The 18187-nt window shown below is 41.9% G+C and overlaps 1 non-coding gene across 1 annotated transcript; it reads left to right on the top strand.

Moving 5' to 3' along the window:
• The first annotated feature begins 7094 nt into the window (after positions 1 to 7094).
• Positions 7095 to 7166, top strand: trnat-cgu (transfer RNA threonine (anticodon CGU)). Its single transcript has one exon. It is a non-coding gene; the product is annotated as a tRNA-Thr (tRNA).
• The last annotated feature ends 11021 nt before the right edge of the window (positions 7167 to 18187 follow it).

The following is an 18187-nucleotide window of genomic DNA, read 5'->3' as shown; positions in this document are numbered from 1 at the left end:
AACGCACTGTTTGGAATTAGATTGCCTTGTTTCGTGTCTTAGGACTGGGTGTGGCTGAACGTGCAACTGCCGACCTGCCACTCATAACTGGCCTACATTTCGAGGATATAAGCACATATATGAATCATCAGGTGTTTACTTACAGAACATGTTTAGTTCAGGGTCTTCTTTTACTCTGCTGGTGTGTAGGTGTGCCGGCTTGACAAAGTCCTGCAAACATTTGGAGCGCACTTCCACAATTGAATAGCACATTTTTTTTTTTTCGAAATCGACTCATTACTCAAATATTTATTTGTTATATAAGTCGGTGCAATTCATCAGTAATATGTCGTTCCACAGTAACTGGAAACAGTGGGATACTGCAGTCACTTCTCCTAGTGTGAAGGCAGACACTTAATTGTATGCTGGTACGCCTGTTATTTCAGAATATTCTTTAACAGAGAAGAGTGTACCTATCTTAGGTTTACATACCCGGAAGGGGTAGATGTGTTATACTCCACCCAAGAAGTTCATATATCATAGAGGACTCATTTCAACTAGTTACCTTTTGAAGACAGAACGGGGGATGATTGATGCCATTGTATTGGAATTAAAAGAAAAAAAATACTGTTGGTGTTAGTACAGTAACAAAGATACATATCTTGCTGAGCCAACATAAACACGTTATTCTTTCGTAATTTATATTGTTTCAGTTGTCAGATTGTAACAATGTCCGAGATATGATAGAGGGAGGAGCAGTTAAAAAAAATAGATATTCTCCATGTCGTGGGACAATGTAGGATCCAGGACAGAACGAAATTGGATAGATTGGCAGAAGCATCCCTAGAGTCAATTAGAAAGGGAAACAGTTTATTTTTCTGGTTTAAATATCACAGGTGAAGTTGAAGATTGCCTACGCCGTTTCATATGTCCGGCTTATATTTTACCGCCGCCTATTTATGCGTTCCAGTTAGCGCTCAGCAGAGACATCTTTCAGCCAGCAAAGCAAAACGATATTACGAAGATGACAAAATGTTCGTCATTCTTTCCATAATTCATGCTCTGCCATTTAGTACTCCATGGCTGGAATATCACATAAGACCTACTTTACCTAATCGACTTACTGCATGCCCATTGAAACTCCAAAGACACTTCTATGACTACTCTCTAACTGTGAGCTCATTGCTGCAGTCTATGGTCATATTCCTTTGAGCTTTGCGAACATTATTAAAATACGTTAGTTGGAATATTTCCTACTGAACTAAGCAACTACTTATTCCTGGCCATGCCCCCAGTTTCTATAAATGCCCAGGGCAAAGGTTCCAACTTGTTTTATGCCATGGAATCCCAACATTAATCCAGGACTCCATCTGGTATACTTTATACTCTACTTTTAATTTATACTTTATTGTCATCATGCAATTGATACTAGAACGTACAATCATCACAGCGATATTTGGTTACATCTGTTCCAAGGGTCTGAGTGAAACATTTTGTCAGTATAAACGGTCATTGTAAAGGAGTTGTAAAATCACTCTGTAAGATCACTTCAACGCTATTTTTAGCCAACAGGTCAATCTCAAGAGCAGCAATTTCTTGTCGGTGTAAAAAGAACTCATAATCAGTCAGAATGAATAGCAATTTCACAACACCTTCTTCATTAGGAAATTTTGTTCTCCAGAAGCTGCGTCAGCTAAGGTCTCTAGAAGGACGGATCTAATACTCCGAATAATATACTGAATAATACTGAGTAATAATATACTGAATACTGAAATACTCCGAATAATACTCTGAATAATATACTCTCGCCAAATTTGTTTCTGGTGCGCTTAGCATCCAGAGGATGTTCCGATATATCTATGGTGGTGCATGAAATATTGTAAACATTGTGGATATTTTGTTTCTATTTCTGCATAAACTTGATTTAAAAAGTGACCAGATTTTCACATAGTCCTAAAATTGGATACAGAGAACTCTATGATATTTCTTTATTTGTTTGTTTGCTTGTTTGTGTGCCACACTCTGCCAGAACTATTTTCAAATGGTTGTCTTGGAGGAAAGATTCTGTGAGCTGTCCCCCACGTCCTTCTCACAGCGCAGTTCTTATTTTTTATTTTATTTATTTATTTATTTATTTTGCGGGCTCGAAACTCAGCCCGGCAAGGATGTAAAGCGTGCCCGGGGGAGGCACGACTGGATTCGAACTCGGAAACCTTCGCTCCGGAGTCCGGCGTTGGTGTCACTGTGTCACCAGCCGGCAACCGCATTAAATACATAACATCAAAATTATGCTTATTATTTTATTTATTGAGAAAACTGATCCAATGTTACTTGTTTTCTGGCAATAGTGTGTGAATCTCTGGGTTAATGACGTCCACAAAAGCTATTTGGGTTCAGGTGTTCCAATCAATGAGATGGAGCTGGAGGTATGGGTTGTAGAAGTGACTTGTCCTCCAAAAAGACAGACAAAACTAGGTTATGACATAGCTTCCTCTTCGCAGGAGAGATCAGTTTATGTGCATCATGCATTGATAAAGAATAACTTTCGAGGACGTTAGCAGAAGAATTGCGGAGATGCATGACGCTGGAAAAGGCCTTTCTAAAGACCTGAGAGTTCATCAGTCCACAGCAGGAAAAATTGTCTGCAAATAGTGGGAAATGAGTACTGTTGCTACTCCCTCTCGGAGTGGGTATCCTGCAAAGTTCACACGAAGAGCATAACATGGAATGCTGAAGGAGCTAAAAAGAACACAAGGGTAACAGTAAGGAAGCTGCAGACATCACTATGACCTGCTAAAATCTCTGTTTACGAGTCCACTAAGAAAATCACTGAACATGGTCACCATAGGATAAACTACTGCTCTCCAAAAAAAAAATAACATTGCATTAGAATTAGAATTAGAATTAGAATTAGAATATCTTTATTGTCATTATTGTGGAGCAATGAAACACAGTTTAGCAGTTCAACGCTTTGCAGCATGACAAAGAATGTATACATAAAATAAACTCTAAAACCTCAGGACTGCAGTCCAAAATTAATAATATATGGATGGGGGGTAGGGGGTAGTACTATTGCACACCTGCCATTCCTGGAATGTTGATGCATTTAGCTGCCGCCGTCTTAGGAGGGGGTCAGGAGAAGGCAAGGGGGTGTCATACATTTCACTGCTTGTGGGTAGAAGCTGTTAAGGAGTCTCTTTGTTTTCGTCCTTCATGCTCTGTATCTCTTCCCAGATGGTAGACGGGAAAACAGGTGATGTCCAGGATGAGTGGGATCCTTTGAAATGCAAGTAGCTTTCTTTTGAAGTCTGCCAGTATAAATGTCTCTAAGGGAGGGTAATGTTGTGCCAAAAACCCTCTCTGCTACCCTCACCACCCGCTGCAAGTCCTTCCTGTTCTGTTCTGTGCAGCTGGCAAACCACACTGCACAGCAATATGTCAAGAGGCTCTCTATGGTTATCCGATAGATGTTGATCAGAAGGTGATGAGGGAGGAGAGCGTGCTTTAGCTTCCTAGGGAAGTAAAGCCTCTGTTAGGCCTTCCACACCTGATAAGAGATATGGGCAGTCTAGGTGAGGTCAGCCGAGATGTGGACACCAAGGAACTTGAAACTCTCTACTCTCTCCACCTATTTCCCGTATATGTGCAGAGCAGAGTGCTCGACGCGCTTTGATTTCCTGAAGTCTATTATCAGCTCCTTGTTTTTTGTGATGTTCAAGTCTAGGTTATTATGACAACACCATTCTGTCAAATGCTGTACCTCCTCCCTATAGGCTGTCTCAGCACAGTCTGATATGATACCTATTCGGGTGGTATCGTCAGCAAATTTGACAATGGTGTTGGTAGAGTGAATGGCAGAGCAGTCATGAGTGAAAAGAGAATAGAGCATGGGACTGAGAACACACCCCTGTGGTGTACCAGTGTTCAGGATAAGAGTAGATGATGTGTGTTCTCCCATCCTGACACTTCGGGGTCTGTTACTCAGAAAATCCAGTATCAATGAGCACAGTGAACTGCCAAGGGCCAGGTTGCTCAATTTCTGCACCAGTTTGTAGGGGATGCACGTCTCAAATTTGTGATAGGACACATAGATGTTCACTAACGCATCTGGAACCATATTCTGTGTAGAGATGAAACATTGCTATGTTTGGAAAATAATGGCACTGCAAACCAATACCAAAGCCTCATCCCAACTGTGAGGCATGGTGGAATAAGTATCATGGTTTGGGGCTGTTTTGCTGCCTCAGGAGTTGGAGAGCTTACAATCGTTGAGAGGACAACGAGTTCAAAATTACATCAAGACATTTTACAGGCGAATGCCAGTGTACCAGTACACCACCTGAAGCTTAACAGAAGTGGATTAATGCTACGAGACACTGATCCTACCGACAAGAGTAAATCAGCAACAGAATGATTTAAAAAGAAGATAATCTGTGCTTTTGAATGGCTGAGTCAACGCTTTGACCTTAATCCTATATAAATGATGTGGAAGGACATGAAGCAAGTAGTTCATGCAAAAAAGCCCACCGGCATCCCAGAGCTGAAGCTGTTTTGTACGGAGGAAGGGCCTAACCTTCTCCAGTACAATGCTCAGATCGGAACAGTTGTTTTCAGAAACGTTTGGTTGAAGTTATTGCTGTACGAGGGGGGCCGTGCCAGTTTCAGATAGCAAATGTTCACATTTTTTTCAAGCAAGTACATGTAATATTGAATCATTTTACAGGTAATTAATGAGCAAGATAATTGTATTGTGTTATTTATTTATTTATTTACGTTCCTTTTTATCTAGTATTAGAACACGCGAAGATCTGATCACATTTAAGTCATATTTATGCACAAAATAGAGAAAGTTTCTGCACTCACTGCTCACAAACTGTCTGCACCAGTGCAGAAATGAGATTCGGCAGGAAGAACGGACGAGGTTCTCCAAATGTCTGAATATAATTCTATACCGATTTAATAAGCCCGACATTTTTTGTTGTATCCGTTTCTGGGACTCAGCTTTATGCCTCTGATATACAGCATAGGGGCGATAAGTTTCGGTCTGTGACCAGTAAGTACAAAAACTGGAAAGGGACTCTCGCTGCAGTTTAAATAGCATGTGGATCCTGATCTAACTGTCGAACAAACACCAAACGTACGGGCAACGTTGGGCAAATGCTTAACGTCCACACGTCATCCAGTATTCATGGTCCTATACAGAAAAAAAAAGGACTTTAACTGTCAATTAATGTGTATATCTTGCACTCTATTCGAAACTCATTTCCCATTCCCATTCTTTGTGTCACGGAGAAAGTTTCTCTGTTGTGGCGAAATCTCTTTCACCTGAAACTTTATCTAATTCTGCAGATTCTGCGAAATCTTCTGAGAATTTCCAGCTCTTAGTCACTGTTATATTTGTATTACTCTTATTTACGATACCCGATTTGTGTCTATTGTCCAAACAGAATATCTTATTGTTTATCGCCCTTCTATTTGAAACATGCTCTCCTCATCGATTTTTCTTTTCATTGGATTGCAGAAAGAACCCTCCGCTGGATTGTAATTAGTCAGACTGCGTTTAATCTCGTCCAAAACTACTAGGAGGAAGAACTTATCTCATGCAGATCACTGCCCCGTCGATTTTACCAACAAATAATCATCTGGCAGAACAGGACCGAAAGCTGTCTGTGTTAAACAGAAAACAAAGGAACATAACTGATTAGGATGCTGTTTCATCACTTAACAATGAAGCTGTTTCATCATTAAACAATGACGCAATCAACACAGAGTCCAGATATCATTCAACATCTTGAGATTAAATTCTATCATTGACTGAATGGGATTCATTCTCATCTAGTCAACGTATGCTCCACTGGGTCTACTTCGTAATACCATGATTGCCACTGGTTTTCATGAACTGCGAACTTATAGATCTAATTTATATAGTTGTTTTTTTTTTTTCCCCAATTACCAATATAATCAATTTTAGTTAAAGTGCTGCCTCGTAAGTCCAGCTCTCCGATGCTGCTTCAATTCTTTTTCTAACCATGTGGATGCCCACTGGGTACTCTGCTTTATTCTTACTGTCCACAGATGAGCGGATAGGTCGGTTAATTGGCTTCTATAAATCGACCTCCGTGTGTCGGTGGGTTTATGTTTTGAGAATAGTTGAGAAACTAAAATAATTTTTAAAGATTATTGCAAACAGTGGTAGATAGACACTGTAGACTCAGTGGGTCCGGTTTCTATACTGCAATCCCAGTTCTCTGATTTGCCCACACATGAGCCCAATAGATCTGTTTTGAAATGCCTCCAGTTTTTATATTTACTTCGTTGAAAAGGAGAACAACATCTGTCCGCTGTGCCTGAGGTGTCACCTCACGACTACCTCTGTTGGAGCAGAAATATTTGCCTTTGTGTTGATTGCCTTACTTATCAAATAAATTGCAAAACGGCACCAACGGAAGAAATGCATGTTACACACAAGATAGCCTAGACCGAGCGCGGCAAACTGCAAAAAAAAAAAAAAACGGGTGGAAGAATCAGTGAGTTTGAGACATTGCAACCCAGAGAGTTTCCGGGGCTAAACAGTAGCATCGGGGACAGGAGAACCGGAAGCGTTAAGGTTTAGTCGGCAGAGAAACTGCATGTATTCACTATAAAGTGGGAAAAGAGAACAAGAAAGAACGAAGAACATAGCTTGGTATCAGGACTGCTGGGCAAAATTTCGCATCTTAAAAAAAAAATACTGAAAGGAATCTTGCACAGGCGTATTGCCATATAATTCCAGCGTCATTCTTCCTTCAACAACCTAAATTATTTAATGTATCGTGAATGAAAATTTTGATTCCTCTTCAGTTTCTTGAATAATGATAATTTACCATCGAATAGAATGGGCATTTCTGAGAGGCTCCACCATGGGGTAGTCATTCGGGAGAGGATTAAACGATTCGTCAGGGATTTTTTTTTTCTTAGTGTGCATTAGCAGTTAACCAGTTAATAGCCGAAATTCTGTGCCATCGACGCTACCTGCATAGTTACAGAGTTATGCATAATATCTGTAAACTTCCATGACCATACAATTACATACCGCTATCATGGAGTAGTTCTGCGTATCTATTTGTGACAATCGAGGCGCGGTGGCCAAGTGGTAAGGCGTCGGTCTCGTAAACCGAAGATCGCGGGTTCAAATCCCGTCCGTGCCTACCGGTGTTTGTTAATTATAGCTGCCAGCAGGCGAGACAACATTGAATTTTTGTCGTATTAATAATATACTTCGAAGTACGTTGTTTTCTCCCGTTACGGTAACCGCGATCTTTGACGAGCAATGGCTTGCTACATTGGAAGTGAGAATGATAACCCGAGTAATGTTCATGTGATTTTCCCATGCCATGAGAATAAGCGTGTTCTACATTCTAAGCGAGCATGTGGAGCATGACAGAGTGCTACTTTGTCCACATACGCTTGCACAGAAGATTACGACGACCACAATTCGCGGCAGTTTTCCGTAGTTGCGCTGCCGTCGAAGACTGAACAGGATTCATTAGACAATGTGGATAAAATTAAGGCAGGCGGAAGCCGATCGGGTATTATCGTGAGTGGCCCAGTGTTATAGCTCCTCAGGCAGGCTTAGACGAAGTGATGCTTAGGCGATTTAGGTACCAGGTAATGCTTCATTTTTTTCTTCATTCCATGTCTGTTACTGCATCCAGATTGGCACAGGAGCAGTGTTTTCTTCTGTGCGTAACATATGGGATTTCGGGAAAACTTCCAGCCAGCTGGAAAAGCACCTGGTGCACTCAGCTGCAGCTCCTCAGAGAAGGAAGGACTGACTGGAAATGCATCGTGATAAACTTCAGCGTAATGGGAGAATTCCTCAATAATAAGCACACAGCATTTCAGAATGGAGCTGCAATGACCGGCTCTCGCGCACTGAGTCAGAAGAGAGGGGAGGAAAAGAGAAATGCAATGGTGATAGGAGATTCAATCCGGGAACAGAGGCGATATTCTGTGAGAGCAATAGAGGCATGCAGATGGTATGGCCTTCCAGGTGTCCGGATCAAGTATGACTCCGATCTGGTCGACGCTATTTTCAGGGGAAGGGTAAGCAGTCAGATGACTTGATACATATTAGCACCAAGCACATCGGTAGGAAAGTGGGTCCTGAAGATCTATTTTAGAGAACTTGGTAGAAGTATGGAACACATCAACTCCAGCGTATTAATCTCTGTATTTCTGCCCGTGCCACATGTCAGTTATGGTAAGGATAGAATGATTTGAGAGATGAATGTTTGGTTGAGCAACTGGTAAATGGGCGGCGGGCCTGAATCGTTGGGATCTGTTCCGGGGAAGGAAAGATCAGTGCAAAAGGGATGGATTGTACCTGAAGCCGAGGGAGACCAACAACTTTCCGACCTGCTTTGCTGGAATTTAAGGGAGTTAAACTAAATTGGCAGGGGTATGGGAACTTTTCTTATAGTGCTGAGGATGAGTATATCGTTTACAAACAGAGGCAGTTAAAGGGAAACCGCTAGCATAGACCGTCCGATAATCGTACAAAATTGCAGTCAACGGAATGGTTTCCAACAGGCTGACAACTCGAGAAGGATGAATACAGAACTAAAGGTGTTTTTTATTGCAACGCACACAGTGTATGTAAAAGTGTAAAGGAACTTTCTTTTACAGCATGGTTACATATTAGTATGTATGATGTTGTAGGGAGCACTGAAATAAGATTATAGCTGGTAGCTGGACGTCCAAGAATATGCATTGTCTTGTAAGAAGAGACAGGAAGGCAGCGAGGACGTGAGGCTCTGTGGGCAAAATGAAAGTATAGGATCCAACGAACACAAAGGATCGGAAGATGTTGAATATTTGTTGGTTGAGCTAAAACGATCCTGTTGAAAGTTATATACAGTCTCCCAAAGAGTATTAACCATCTGGTCTACAAATTACAACGGGAAATAGAAAATGCATGTCTAAAGTTATGAAGGATTTCAATATATAGGTAGATTGAAAATTCAGGATAGTGCTGGACCCAAAGAGGGGGCATTTCTAGACTGCCTATGAGATGGCATTCCAGAGAAGCTCCTGATTGAGCCCACTAGGGGATCGGCTATTGCGGATTGGGTGAACCGGAATATATTAAAAACCTGAAGGTAAATGAACCTTTAGTTGTCAGTGTTTAAATTATGAAATAATTCACCCTGCAATTTGAGGATAAGCTAAAGTCAGATGTATCAGTATTAAAGTGGAGTAAAAACAAAGGAAGCGTGTGAGAGGAGCTGGACAAAATTGATTGGAGAGAACACTGGCAGAGATAACGGCAGAGCAGCAATTTCTGGCGTGTGTAGGAGCAATTGGGAAGACGTGGGAAATATACATTCAAAGGTCAGTTGCATTCTGAAGACAACATAGCATAAACGTGGCTGACAAGATTAAAACATTCAAAGGATTCACAGTATATTTTACACAGGATAGCGGTAAAACAGCACAAATCATGCAAACAATAAAAGCTTTCAGAGATTAAGGGAGCTAGGGCTTTACTCAGAGATTAAGGGAGCTAGGGCTTTACCCTTTGGAGAGAAGGAGGATGAGCGGAGACATGATAGAGGTGTACAAGATAATAAGAGGAATAGATAGAGTGGATAGCCAGCGCCTCTTCCCCAGGGCACCACTGCTCAATACAAGAGGACATGGCTTTAAGGTAAGGGGTGGGAAGTTCAAGGGGGATATTAGAGGAATTTTTTTTTACTCAGAGAGTGGTTGGTGCGTGGAATGCACTGCCTGGGTCAATGGTGGAGGCAGGTACACTAGTGAAGTTCAAGAGACTACTATACAGGTATATGGAGGAATCTAAGGTGGGGTCTTATGTGGAAGGCAGGGTTTGAGGGTCGGCACAACATTGTGGGCCGAAGGGCCTGTACTGTGCTGTACTATTCTATGTTCTATGTTCTATACATGCCACGACATCCGGAAGAGATCGAGTCATACACCCGAATTCTGGAGCAGCCGGTTCAAGCTTCAGTCTCAATTCAAATAGCCGGGAAAACCGCGGTGAGGCTTGCAGACACCGACCGCGTGGCAGCCGGGGCAATCTCACTGTCTCGGCATCAGCGCAGAGGAGGGTAGAGTAAAACGGCGGGGAGCAGGACCTACTCGACCCTCGCTTCGCCCTACGATCCTGCCGCTTCATTCCATCTGCCCTGGCCTTTATATTACCCAAGGGCAGAGTGGTCAACCGCTTCAGACCCGAGCCCCTCCGCAGCGAAACTCTCTGACCGTTTTCTGGCCCGTGTTCGACCAAGTCGGCCGGGCGCTCCAGGTTTACGTAACGGGCTCGACAGAAACTCCACTTTAAGGTGTCTCCACTCCGTTCGCTCCATCTTCGTCTCCGAAGTTCCAATTTTTCCACTTCTTTCGATCTTTTTCTGCAACGTTACACGATCTTGTTCTGACTCCCGCAATTATCGACGTCGGTTCAGCCTTGCATTCCCTCGTCTCTTCATTCATTTGCGGTATTGATAGCTATACTGAAGTACTACAAGCCGTTGTTGAAGTCTAACATAGGGCATTGTGTGAAGCTGTGGTCATCTACCTACAGGGAAGTTGTAAACGTGGTTGAAAACTTGATCAACACTGGTGCACTCAGAGGTGCTTATCCCATTACTTTACTCTCTCTATACGATGACTATGTGGTTAGGCAGCATAGCTGAAATACCATCTATAAATTTTCTGATGATAGAACCATTGTTGGTAGAATCCCAGATGGAGTCGAGAGGGTGTACAGCAGCGAGATATGCCAACAAGTGGACGGGTGTCGCAGTGACAACCTGGCGCTCACAGGCAGTAAGATGAAAGAGACGATCGCGGACTTCAAGTCGGGTAAGACGAAGGAACACCTACCAACCCTCACAGAGAATTCAGAAGTGGAGAAACTGAGCATCTTCAAGTTCCTGGGTGTCAAGAACTCTGAGAATCTAACCTGGTCTGAATACATCCGATGCAGTTATAATGAAGGCACAAGAGCAACTATACTTCATTGCGAGTTCGTCCAGATCTGGTATGTCAACATATACACTCAAAAAACGTCTATAGATGTACCGTGGAGAGCATTCGGACTAGCTGCATTACTGTCTTGAATGGGGGTGGTGGCGGGGTGGGGGGGGAGGGGGGGTTCTACTGCACACGAGCGAAAGAACCTGCAGAGGGTTGTAAGATCAATAGGTTTCATTTTGGGTAACAGCCTAAAAAGTACCCAGGATATCTTCACGGAAAAGTGTCTCAGAAAGGCAGTGTCCATTATTTAGAACGTCCAGCACCCATGGCATGTGTTTTCTCACTGTTACCAACAGGTAGGAGGTACAGAAGCCGAAAGACACACACGAAGCGACTCAGGAACAGCTCTTTCTCCTCTGATATGAGATTCCAAAATGGACATTGAACCTTTTAACTCTACCTCACTTTTTTTAATATATTATTTCTGCATTTTTTCACGAATTTTCATCTAGTCAATATAGGCATAGTGTAATTATACTTATGTATTATGATTATTACTATTTTGTATATGTTTATTTTTCTTCTATATTATATTTGCATTGTACTGCTGCTGCTAAGTTCACAAAAGTCAGTGCACGTCGGTGATAGTAAAGCTGATTTTGATTTGAAAGAGTTCAGAGGAGTTTTGCGTGGATGTTACCGGGTCTGGATAACCTGAGTTCTAGAAGCATGGAGCACAATACAAGCTCTTCGGCCACAAAGCTGTGGAGAACATGTCCTTGTCTTAGAGGTTACCCTGGGGTACCTAGAGCAATCTATTTTCTTTTCTGAGCTCCATGTAATTGACCAGCAGTCTCATAAAAGACCCTACCGCATCGGCCTCCACGGCCGTTGCCGGATGCCCATTCCACGCACTCACCACTCTCTGCGAAAAAAAAAAAAAATAATAATGCCTGTCATCTCCTATGTGCCTACTTCCGAGCAACTTAAAACTCTGCCCTCTCATGCAAGCTACCCTAGCCCTGGGGAAAAACAAAAAAGAAAAAAAACTCTGACTATCTGCATGTTCAAAGCCTCTCATCATATTTTACACCTGTATCAGTTCACCCCTCATATTCCTTTGTTCCAAGGAAAAAAGGCCGAGTTCACTCAACCTATTGTCATAAGGCATGCTCCCCAATCCAGCAACATCCTTGTAAGTCTCTTCTGCACCCTTTCTATGGTTTCCACATCCTTCCTGCAGTGAGGAGACTGGAGATGAGGACAGTATAGACACCAAGTGGTGTCTGACCAGGGTCCTATATAGCTGTAACATTGCCTCTCCGCTCCTAAACTCAATCTCGCCCTTGATGAAGGCCAATGCACCGTTTGTACCTTAACCACAGAGCCAACCAGTGCAGCAGTTTTGAGTGTCCTATGGACTTTGACACCAAGATCCCTCTGGTCGTCCACACTGCCAAGATTCTTACTATTAATGCTATATCCTGCCATTATATATGATCTACCAAAAATGAACCACCTTACACTTATCTGGGTGGCACTCCACCTGCCACTTCGGAGCTCAGTTTTGCATCCTATCAATGTCTCCTGCAATCTCTGACAACTTTCCACACTATCCACAATACTTCCAACCTCTGTGTCATCAGTAAATTTACTAACCCATCGCTCCAGGTCATTACATAAATCACGAAGAGCAGGGGTCACAGAAGAAATATTTGAACCACACTACTTGTGACCGACCTCCATGGCGAATATGACCCGTTTACAAACACACTTTACCATCTGTGGGAAAACTAGTTTTGTATCCACAAAGCAACGTCCTTTTGAATCCCATGCTTTTTTTACTTCCTCAAGAAGCCTTGCCTGCGGTACCTTCTACCGCTCTGCATTCATCAGTGCGTTTAGTCACATCCTCAAAAAAATTAATCAGTCACCTACAGCACGAACTGCCTTTGTCAAAACTATGCTGACTATTTCTAAACATATTATGCCCCTCCAAATGTTCATAAATCCTGCTTCTCAGAGTTTTCTCCATCAACGTACCAACCACTGAAGTAAGAATCATTGGTCTATAATTTGCTTGGCTATCTCTACTCACTTTCTTGAATAGTAAAACAACATCCGCAACCCTCCAGTCCACTGGAACCTCTCCCGTCCCCATTGAGGATGCAAAGATTGAGCCTGGGATACATCTCGTCCGTTCCCAGTGACTTATCCAACTTGATGCTATCCAAAACCTCCAGCACATCCTATTTCTTAATATCTACACGCACAAACTTTTCAGTCCACTATAAGTCATGTCTCATATCGCCAAGATCCTTTTCCGTCGTGAATACTGAAGCAAAGTCTCTTAAGAACTTCTGCTATCTCCCCAGATTCCGTACACGCTTTTCCACTGTCATACTTGATTGGTCCAATTCTCCCACATCTTATCCGCTTGCTGTTCACATATCTTTAGAACGCCTTAGGGTTTTCCTTAATCTTGTCCGCCAAGCCCTTCTCATAGCACCTTCTGGCTCTCCGAATTTCTTTCCTAAGCTCCTTCCTACTGGGCTTATAATCTTCTAGATGTCTAACATTTCTTGGTTTTTTGAACCTTTCGTAAGCTCTTCTTCTCCTTTTGATCAGATTTATAACAGCCTTTTTTATATCTCTGTTCCTATACCCTACCATCCTTTCCCCGTCTCATCAGAACGTATGTATACAAAATCCCCTGGCCATTTGCCATATTTCTTCCGTACATTTGCCTGAGAACATCTGTTCCAATATATGCACCTAAGTTCCTGCCAGATAACATCATATTTCCTGTTACTCCAATAAAACGCTTTCCTAACGTTCTGTCTCTCTCCAATGCTAGGATAAAGGAGATAGAATTGTGCTTACTCACTCGAAAATGCTCTGCCACTGAGAGATCTGACACCTGACCAGGTTCATTTCCCAGTACCATTTCAAGGAATGTTCGAAGGCTGTATTCTTTAGAACGTGGACTTTTGAGTGGAGAGTTGTTAGAGATATAAAATAAAAGTTGTGGAATAGACAGTAAAATTCAAACAGGCTTTTCCAACGGAGATTGGGTGGGACTACAACCAGAGGTCCTGGCTTAAGTTTGAAGGGTGAGACATTTAAGAGGAACAAGAGTACAACATCTTGGAGGATTGTGAAGGTGTGGAATGAGCTGCCAGCGCAAACGATCCATGCGAGCTCCATCTGAACGCTTAAAAATAGTGTCCATTGCTACGTGTGTAGTTGGGATATGGAGGGCTTTAGGGCCGGTGCAGGACGTTAGGGGTAGAGAATTTAAATTGTCTTCCGCATGGAACAGAAGAGCCGGGGCATGTTTCTGTGCTGTCCTTCTGTATGTCTTCAATTTGCCATATAAGTGTGCTTCTTTGAGTATATATTCGAGGTTCTTGCTTTGAAAGCAGACCGTCTCCCGTTTTCAATAGCACCATGTTAAATTGGAAGTTCTATGAGATGTCGACGCCAAAATAAAAGCCAAAGAGAAGGCAAATAATAGAGACAATTTTATTGTAAAGTTACAACATTGGGATGCACTGTATTTTTTTTTAATTAAGACGTCACCTATAGATTGGAAAAATCAAACATACACCAGAGCACAGTTTTTTGTAGCACCTGTTTTTTTTTTTTTTTCAATTCAGAAGAGGTCCATCGAGCTCCTGTTTGCTGCCACTTTAGTTTTCTATTTCTCTTCCATTTGAACTCCTGGTTTCGGCCTCCATAACTACCATACTGCATCGCAACGGAGACTTGAGGGACAACACATTGTTCGTCTTCGGGCTCTTTGCAGCCTGCATACTCAACATTCAACTTTGCAAATTCAACAGGTTGGTTGTTTACCTTGTTTCCATGGAAATTATTCAGCTCTGGTAACAGCTGAGAATGTTCATCTCTTTCTCTGATTTGTTTTCTTTCTGCTTCTCCCTGGAATTAAATACAGGCTTATCCACTCCTTCTGTAAACATGCCTCCCTATTCTGCTTTTCACGATTCGATTAATTTTGCATTATGTTCTCAGTCTACGACTGTTCCTATTCAGTTATTAAGTAGATAACATTTATTACATCTTATCCCCATGGTCAGCTATATGTTAAAGCATCCTCTGCTGCCTGTTGGTGAGCAATTCCCTATGACACCTTCGCAGTTCTGACGCTGAAACCCCGATACCTATCTCTGCCACTCTTCCCTCAGTGGCAGTTTTACTTTGGATGTTTCTAAAAAGACAAAAGGTAACTGGTAAACGGTTGCCCCGATAAACTACCTATCAGTCAACCTGACTAAACTAAAATCTGATTGGTACTTCATAAAGGAAAGGTAGGCCGACCATACGTCAGCCTGCATTATGGAAACAGCTGTTGGCCATTTTTAACAGCTTTTATTTTCTCGCTATAGCACATCGGATGAGCTTCTCGGCCTCACACATAGACTTAATCACGACGATAGAGCGCCCTAGCTTTCACTTTCTTCGGAGGTTAAGGAGGTTCAAATTCTCAACCACCATTTTAACTGTAACTTCCAGAAATGTACTTTTGAAATAATCTGAACCGTTGCATCATGGTCTGTTACAACAAATCAAATGCGCAAACATATAAGAAGCTACAGATGAGTGCACTCTGCCCAATGCACCACAGGCATTTCCCTCACAACAATTGACTGTACGTAAATAAGTGCTGTTTAAAGAAGTCAAAATATATCATCAATGATCCACACGCCGTAGAGACCTAACATCCATCAGGTTAATCGTTTGTTGCAATTATTCCACTGCCGACTCCAAGCCCGGAAAATCCATTTAGCTGTGGAAACTGGGGGCTCTCGGTGTTTAACAAATACTTATAGAAACTCAAAAAACATAGAAAATCTACGTCACAATACAAGCCCATCGGCCCACAATGTTGTGTCTAACGTGTGCTTACTTTAGAAATTACGTGGGGTTACCCATATACCTCTATTTTCTAAGCTCCAGGTACCTATCCAGGAGTCTCTTAAAAGACCCTATTGTATCGGCCTCTACCACAGTCGTCGTCAGGCCATTCCACAAACTCACCACTCTGCGAAAAAAAAAATACGCCTGACATCGGCTCTGTACCTATTTCTATGGTCCTTAAATCTCTGCCCTCTAGTGTTAGCCATTTCAGAGCTGGAAAGAAAGCATCTGACTATCCGCACGATCAATGTCTCGCCTAGCTTTACTCTTAAATGATTTTAAGTCCATTACTGTGTTTACTTTTTTTTTTCTCTATATACTTAATTAGCTGGACTTCGTGTTATATTTGTTTATCTTGCTCGAGGCCCGAGAACTGTATGCTCTTCCTAGGACTATACCTCACTTATATTGCAGCACTGAATTTACGAAGTTATAATTGGGACGGCAGCTATGCAAATCACATGCTTGGTCTCATAAATTGTGAGTCGTTAGAATTCCACACCGTAGAGGACTGGAGTTACAGTAGCTCCTCATAGAGCGATGAATGTTTGGCCGTCAGAGTATGGTGGCATAAAAGAGGTTGGTAAACATGTAACTGACTAATATCATCCATTGTTTTGTGACAATATTTCGAAGATCCATTGCCGTCAGTCTTTTCAGCATTTTGCTGTCGTTGCCGAGTCTATCAGCAATGGAGGAAAGTTGTTTTGGAATATATCTCGCACCACAAATAACTAAGCGAAAGCTGAGAATGCTCCTTATTTCGTTAAATGTACTGTTGAAATAATCAGACTGAATTATTGAGTGAATTTCACATGACCCATCCAGTTCCTCGAATGACTAGGAGGACCCTGCAGTCACACTGGCATTTGCATTTTTTTTTTCATTTGAGCTTCTGCCCTCATTGTTTCCAGAATCTAAGACTTGCAAATCAGCAACAGTTGGGATTAAGTCACAAATACATTTCTTCTTCCGGACCACCCAGGATGGAACTTTAAACATCATAATAAAGTCATATACTAAAATACTAGTCCAGCACTCAAACGAGCGGAGCAGCTCACCGACATTCTGATCGAAGAAGATAATTTTTTTTTGCACTAATAATTCATTCTTCAACGTCCACGAGCAGAATGATAGAGCTTCTCCTGCTTTCCAACTCTGCGTCATTTTGTGCTGCACCAGTCCCCTAAGCCCGGAGCCTTTTACGAGCTCTACTGGCCACTATAATGTGTCTGACCGTCAGGGCATTCAGTAACAGTATCAAGAGAAAGGAAATGCATGGGTTCAGCATACGGCGTGTCCATTCATAAACTCTCCATACAACTAAAATATAATAATCTTCTCTTATAGCGCAGTACCAGGGTACGTTATCCGCCACACACATCGGTTTAAGAAGAAAGTAAGTAGAAACGTTCATCAAACATTCCAGTGAGCAGACGATTCCTATAACTATAGCAGCGGTTTTTTCAGAACAGTATTTTACTTTCAGTTTCTGGGAACAAATGGCTATGAACCGGTCTAAGGTGAAAGCGACAGTGAACCAGACAGAAGTGTCTTTGGAAACACCGCTGAAAACAATAATCAAACTACATGCTGGCGTGCTGGACAGGAACCTAACTGGGAAATAGATAGCCCGAAGTCGACTTAGTATCACCGAAGTGACGATGACCAGCAAATCCGCAATCGCCATGGACACTAAGGAGAGTGTGACCCATTTCGAGAGGCCAAACTTTCCTTGAAATATAATCACGATTGTCACCAAATTCCCTGTTGAGGAGACAGAGAGAGAGAGAGAGAGAGAGAGAGAGAGAGAGAGACTAATTAATATGTTTATGCATCATGGAGAATCTAGCATGAAATACCAGACCTTTGTCACGAAATGTTAAAATTAGGCATTTTATCTATTTATATGTTGTAATGATCGTTTTAATTACTCGTGGAATTCCCAGTGAAAACTTATCGCATAAAATATATTCATATGCATATATATAAATTTCGAGATAGAAATAAAAATCACCCGCTCAGTAGGACACAGAATCGTAAGTAATACTATGAAGTTTAAAGAATGACGTCATTGTAAAGCAGTACGGGAGAAACAAAAATAACAAATAATAAGTTATAGAAAGAAACCAGGGAATATTTTCACTTTAGAAATATCATTTTCTTAATAACAAACAAACAAAATCATGGCCGGAGAAATGCTCCCGAGTAAATAACATTGCTTGCTAATCAGGTTTGTGATCAGTGGAAGCATGTTCAGGAAGATACAATGTTTGAATGTACTAAT

The sequence above is a fragment of the Mobula birostris genome, chromosome 10 (assembly GCF_030028105.1).
Source record: "Mobula birostris isolate sMobBir1 chromosome 10, sMobBir1.hap1, whole genome shotgun sequence".
NCBI classification, from domain to species: Eukaryota; Metazoa; Chordata; class Chondrichthyes; order Myliobatiformes; family Myliobatidae; genus Mobula; species Mobula birostris.
This window is presented reverse-complemented; position numbering and strand designations above follow the sequence as displayed.